Genomic DNA, 7562 nt, shown 5'->3' with positions numbered 1-7562 from the left:
CAGTGAGGTTTAGTTCAGTCCCCTCTAGTCAGCCTTCCCTGGACCTGAGCCTCACAGCACCACTGAAGTACCCGATAGTGGCCCAGTCGGACTAGTGGTAGAATCTTGTACATTACCAGATACATGCTACAAACTAAATGTTGAATAAATGAATGAACTGGTGATATAGGAAAAATAAACTTCCTTTAGGAATTGAGAAAAGACTTAATAAAATCACACCTTACCTGCTGCTGCTGCTGCTAAGTTGCTTCAGTCGTGTCCGACTCTGTGCGATCCCTGAGATGGCAGCCCACCAGGCTCCCCTGTCCCTGGGATTCTCCAGGCAAGAACACTGGAGTGGGTTGCCATTTCCTTCTCCAACGCATGAAAGTGAAAAGTGAAAGTGAAGTTGCTCAGTCGTGTCCGACTCTGAGCGACCCCATAGACTGCAGCCTACCAGGCTCCTCCATCCATGGGAGTTTCCAGGCAAGAGTACTGGAGTAGGGTGCCATTGCCTTCTCCAATTCTTCATAAAATTTCCATATTTTTATTGAATTCACTGCAGGAAGAATTTGGCAAGAATGAATTAAGACTAGTCTAGAATAGGGCTTCCCCAGTGGCTCAGGAGTAAAGAATCTGCCTGCAGTGCAGTAGATGCAGGGGATGTAGGTCTGATCCCTGTGTCAAGAAGATCCCCTGGAGGAGGAAATGGCAATCCACTCCAGCATTCTTGCCTGGAAAATCCCATGGACAGAAAAACCTGGTGGGCTACAGTCCATGGGGTGGAAAAGATCAGACACAACTAAGCGACTAGCACACACCCTGCAAAGAACCCTATAACAGCAGTAGGGCTGCTAATAAACACAGAGAACCTACAACCATGGCAAACCGAATATCAGCATAATTGTTCAGTGAACAGACAGGAAAGTCAGAGTCCCCAGTGAAAGGTCTCATAGTCCAGACACATCCAGTTACTTACTGGCTGTGCTGAGCTTGCTGACTGGATGCCTGACATCCTGTGATCTCTCACCCAGACCTGCTATTAATCAATCTGAGTTGAAAATCAAAGACTTTGAAATTTGAGGTAGACAAGCCTAGAATTAAAAACTCAGAAACTCAGATAACTTTGTATATAAAGCACTCACACTAATATATCGTGTGTATGTGTGTTAACCACTCAGTCGTGTCCAACTCTTTGTGACTCCGTGGGTTGTAACCCTCCAGGCTCCTCTGTCTATGGGATTCTCCAGACAAGAATACTGGAGTGGGTTGCCATGCCCTTCTCCAAGGGAACTTCCCAATTCAGAGATCAAACCCGGGTCTCTGGCAAATTCTTAACTGAGCTACCTGGGAAACCCAATATAACATATAATTGTTGATTAGATATATTTAATGTTTTCATGGCTTTCCATCAGCTAACATCATTTCCTCTCATTCTAGCCACACTCTTTTCCACTCAGTCGCCCTCTCTGTTGCACCAAAAATCAAGCAGCTGCTAAGTCATGGGTCTTTGTACTTCCTGCAACAGTCCTGAGTTCTCTGCCTGCAACATTTTGCCCTGTAAGACTTCAAAATATAAATAAATGAATAAATGAATAAATATTGGCTGCACTGTGTCTTTGTGGCTTGCCCACAGGGTTTCTCTAGTTACAATGAGCAAGGGCTAGTCTCTAGTTGCGGTACATGGATTTCTCACTGCAGTGGCTTCTCTTGCTGCAGAACATGGGCTCAGTAGTTGTGGTGCATGGGCTTTGTTGTCCTGAAGCCTGTGAAATCTTCTTGGACCAGGGATTTACCCCATGTCCCCTGCATTGGCAGACAGATTCTTAACCACTGGACTCCAGGGAAGTGCCCCCTAGGACTTGATCCCTCCCTCCTTTCTTCCAGTATATTAGCTTTTTGAAGGTCTTTCCTGACCACCTTCTCAAAAATAGCATGTGCCGGCCCTCTCTGGGCTTCCCTGATAGCTCAGATGGTAAAGAATCTGCCTACAATGCAGGAGACCCTGGTTCAATTCCTGGATCTGGAAGGTCATCTGGAGAAGGGATAAGCTAAATACTCCAGTATTCTTGGGGCCCTCTGTATACTCTTAACCTTACTTATTTCTCCTTACAGTGGTTATCATTCCTTAATATAGATCCTCTTGCTCATTTATTTATTGTCTTCAAGCTCCATAAAGTGTCAAAGAATAGTTGTTATTCTCCACTATAAAGAACATAGAACAGAGCACCCAGTGACTGAATGAATAAAACATCCCAGATTTGAAATAAATAGGAAGGACAAAAGAGAAAAATCTAGAGATGTAGAAGACGTCTTCTCCATTAAAAAATAATGAATTTGCCTATGAAAAGTTTGTAAATAGATGTCACATACTGGAAGCTAACAAACTTTTTACCCAAAGTTTTCCAGGAGTTACTCTTTACAGAAAGGCTTTATTAGGGTATCATTTACAATTAGCTAGACTTTACAACTGAGGTTACTTAGGTGCATCTACACAAAAGACCCTTTAATAGATGCATTTTCTAACATTCAGTCTCCAACATCAGTACAACCAAATCTAGGTTATACAGTGCTTTAGGCCAGGTCTGGCTTGGATTAAACCCATATTTTAAAAATCCAGGCATTGATTTATTTCATGCCTAAGGCCAATGTGATTGGAACATACTCCATGCTTCGTAAGTAAAATCCAAAGTAGTGAAAGATTCCAATTCCAAGACAGAAAAGCATTCAGGAGGTGAACAAATGCATCTGTTTTTGCCTTATTAAGAAACACATATTTTTAAAAAAGCCTACCAGAACCCTGGCCATTTTGAAAGTATATAGTTTACTGTCATTCTGAAATAGCATTTTTGCCATTCTAAATCTGGGTCGAGATGACCTGGGAGTTGACCAAGTACCATATCTGTACTTTGCTATTGTTTAGTCACTCAGTTGTGTCCAACTCTTCGAGACCCCATGGACTGTAGCCCACCAGGCTCCTCTGTCCATGGAATTTTCCAGGCACGAATACTGGAATGGGTTGCAATTTCCTCCTCCAGGGGATCTTCCTGATGCAGGGATTGAAACCACCTCGCTTGCATCTCCTGCATTGGCATGCAGATTCTTTACCACTGTGCCACTTGGGAAGCCTCTTAGTTCCCTGAACAGCAAACCCATATTTCCTGCATTGGAGGTGAAATCTTAACCACTGGACCACCAGGGAAGCTCCCTCCTTCATTTCTATTTCTTCTGAGTTTATGTTTTTTAGATTCATGCTTGCACCCTCCCCTAAATGATTTCTTTTGTATTTAAAATTTTTTTTCTACCTTGTCTCCTAAAAGTGACATTTCTAATCTAGAGCTGTCTGTTGGACACATTTCTAATTAATCACAGATATCTGAAACTTAATTTGCCTGTGAGGAAATTACCCTGATGTTACCAGTGTATGTGTGGTTTTTGCAAGTTTGGGAAGACCTACTGGCATCCCACTCCAGTACTCTTGCCTGGAAAATCCCATGGATGGAGGAGCCTGATGGGTTACAGTCCATGGGGTCACTAACAGTCAGACACGACTGAGTGACTTCACTTTCACTTTTCACTTTCATGCATTGGAGAAGGAAATGGCAACCCACTCCAGTGTTCTTGCCTTGAGAATCCCAGGGACGGGGAGCCTGGTGGGCTACCGTCTATGGGGTTGCACAGAGTCAGACATGACTGAAGCAACTTAGCAGCAGCAGCAGCAGCATATGGAAAAGACTTACGTGCTTGTTATTATATGGGGTCATGGAAGAATAAGATAGATGTTAGTGTTATTAACCTGGAAAAGAGGGAGTCTGTAGAAAAATTAACTAAGAAAGTGGAATATAGGCCAGTGAGAGAGAAGATTCAGGCTCCACTCTGATTCTAGTCATCAAATAATTGATATTATAGGTCTTTGTTCATCATAGGTTTTGATATGAAACCCAACATAGACAGTAAGACTAATAGCTAGAAAGGGATAAAATTTACAAAGGCAGAGATTAACAAACTTTTCCCAAAAGGAGACAGACTATACATTCATGGTAAGCCATATGATCTCTGTTACAACCACTTAACTCTGCCCTTAACTCTGCCATTGTATCATGAATTGAAGCCAAAACTCCAATACTTTGGCCACCTGATGCAAAGAGCTGATTCATTTGAAAAGACCCTGATGCTGGGAAAGACTGAGGGCAGGAGGAGAAGGGGACAACAGAGGATGAGATGGCTGGATGGCATCACCGACTCAATGGGCATAAGTTTGAGTAAACTCCAGGAGTTGGTGATGGATATGGAGGCCTGGCATGCTGCAGTCCATGAGGACTGAGCGACTGAACTGAACTGAACTGTTCATGAATGCAGCTGAAGACAATACATAAGTGAATGAGCACGGCTATGCTTCAATGAAGCATTTTTTTTCTGAGAAAACCATCAAGGGGTTATTTTTGGTCCTCAGTGTGTAATTTTCCCACCATTAATTTAGAGGAACAGAAGCTAATGATCATATTTAGAATGGATAACCAACAGGGACCTACTGTATAACACAGGGAACTCTACTCCATGTTATGTGGCACCTGGATGGGAGTTCAGGGGAAAATGGATGCATGTGTATGAATGGCTGAGCCCCTTTGCTGTCCACTGGAAACTATCTCAATATTGTTAGTTGGCTATACTCCAATATAAAATAAAAATTTTTTGAAAAGAAAATAATTATCAATAAGCTATTACCATAAAACCAACCCCAGTCCCTACTTTTATTAATCTCCTAATATTTAGTTTGAACATTTTACTGATTCTTGAACTTATTCAAAGAAATTTAAGGATTTGATAGTTTGACCATAGGTGAAGTAGCATATTACTTAGGGAGCAGCACACCCTAAGGTCATTCATTTTATTTACGATCAGTCTGGAGCTTCTTGAGGACGTGAACATATTTGTTTATGTAGATGCCCACCTTGCAGCATGTTAATATCACTCAATACACTTGTGTCAATTGAGTGAGTTGAGTCTTCAGCACTAGTGTGTTGTACTCAGTCTCCAGTGTTCAGCAAATTTCCATAATCCTAAGACTGATGAAAAGTTCCTAAGATATATAGATGACACAAATAGAGATCAGCTCAAGCCTACATTTCTCATAATATGGAAATGAAATTGACTTTCCCCAGACTTTGAATCACTAATATATTTGTAATGATGTTCTAAAATTTAGTTCTGTGTTGAAGAACTCTATTCCTCTACCCTAAGACTGGCCTGGCTGGGACTCCAATGTCAGAGTCCCATGGCCTATCCCAGTGCCTAACTCTTTCCTTCTAGGATAGATAATGTCAACTAGATGGCTTTAACTTCATATTCTATTGGTTATATGCAACTTGGAGGCCCACAGAGAAGGAGAAATGAGGGGTGAATAAGGCAGTTACCACCTGTATTATTTCCCATTATTACAATACAAAGTGTCACAAACTTAGTGCCTTAACACACTCAAACATTTTCCCCTACAGCTCTGGAGTCACAAGTCTGAAACCAGTTTCACTGTGCTGATGTCAAAGTGTCAGTTGGGCTGCTTTCTTCTGGAATCTCTGAGAGGATAGAGCCTCTTGGATTCCTTGACACATGGCCTCTTCCTCCATGCTCAAATTTCCTCTACCTGCCTCTTATTTTTTCTTTACTTCTTTTATTGATTGATTTATTTTTGCCTGATGGGGCCTTCATTGCTGTGAAAGGGCTTTCTCTACTTGTGGCAAGCAGGGGCTCCTCTCTAGTTGTGATGCATGGGCTTTCTCATTGTGGTGGCTTCTCTTATTACAGACCATGTGCGTCGGGCCTGTGGGCTTCAGTAGTTGTGGTGCACAGGCTTAGTTACCCCATGGCATGTGGAATCTTCCTGGACTAGGGCTCAAACCCCTGTGCCCTGCATTGGCAGGTGGATTCTTAACCACCTGAGCACCAGGGAAGCCCTATCTGCCTCTTGACTACATTTAGGACCCATCTGGAGAAGGAAATGGCAACCACTTCAGTACTCTTGCTTGGAAAATCCCATGGATGGAGGAGCCTGGTAGGCTACAGTCCATGGGGTTGCAAAGAGTCAGACACACTGAGCACTTCACTTTCACAGGACCCATCTGGATTATCCAGGATGCCTTCCTCATGTTAAGATCCTTAATTACACTAATAAAACATCTTTTGTCATGTAAATTAATACTCCCAGTGGAGAGGGATTAGGGTGTAGACATCTTTCAGGACTATTCTTCAGCCTCACCCATCATCCTTCTCCAATGGCCTTCAATGTTCTTTCATGCATTACATACATTTAACAAGGGATTCTGCTGGGATAACAAATCCTAAGAAGAGACACCATACAAACTTCTCTATAGTCATTCACCACTTTACTAACAAATATTTCATGTGTATCCACTAGGTACTTGGAACTTGTTAGCCTTTGAAGCCGACATGGTAGATATATCCTTGCCCTCATGGAGCTCGAGTCACATTATCCCCACTATTAAATCATGTTTGCCCTCCCACTTACTTCCTTCTTTGTGGATTTGCCCTTTTGAGTCCAATCCTCCCTTCCTGAGCCTAAGCCAAGTAGCACTGTCTTCTTAGGAGAATGAGGTAAGAACAGAATTTATTTAGGATGTCCCATGGTCAATTTATTAGCATTAAAAACCTACTCAGATGATGTGTGGGGCTTCCCAGGTGGCTCAGTGATAAAGAATTCGCCTGCCAGTGCAGGACCCCTGGGTCAGGAAGATCCCCTGGAGATGGAAATGGCAACCCACTCCAGTGTTATTGTCTGGGAAATCCCATGAACAGAGATCCGTGGGGTTGCTAAACAGTCAGTCAGACACGACTGAGCAGCTAAACAACAGATGAGATTTTACTCTTTTGTTATGTTTGCTTTGCCTAACCTGAACTTGCATGGAAAAATATTTTAATACACTAGGCATGGGTTAAATTCATGAAGGCCCCTAATCTTATTTTAATAAGGATTACTGACTGCATAAATATGACCCAAGAAAGGGCAGATTCTTGGAGAAGAAAAGCTGCTTTTACTGCAAAGTGGTAAACAATGGCTCAGATATGAGAGTTGTTCATAGGATCGCTTTTTACAGACAGGAGTCTGCTTCCACCTACTGGCGGGAGAATTTCACAAACATCAGTACTGCACAGGTAATTTCCAATTGGATCTTTGTATTTGCTTCTGACTTGTAGCCATGTCAGCTCCTATCTACCTAGTGCTTCTTACTCCAAAACCTACCAGCTGTCTCTAGTATTAGCTTCTGGAGTGATTGATTAAATAATTCAGCGTGTTGTGTTATGAATATTGTTAGATGGCTACAGATATCTAAGAGGACGTTGAAAGCCACAAGAAAGTCCATGGAACACGACATACATAGAGAGGCCTGAGGGAAATGGACAAGATGATTCAAGGAAGTCAAGTCATAACTGGAATTTCAAGATTAGCAGGAGTTGAGAATAGGAGAATCCTGTTGTTGCAGAGACACTGTTGGGAACTGTGACTGGTATTTTTTATAATATATCGCAGGAGAGCAAACAAACTGAGAATTATCTAGAAAAATTAGAAT

This window comes from Bos javanicus, chromosome 5, assembly GCF_032452875.1.
Source record: "Bos javanicus breed banteng chromosome 5, ARS-OSU_banteng_1.0, whole genome shotgun sequence".
NCBI classification, from domain to species: domain Eukaryota; kingdom Metazoa; phylum Chordata; class Mammalia; order Artiodactyla; family Bovidae; genus Bos; species Bos javanicus.
Note: the sequence above shows the minus strand (reverse complement) of the source record.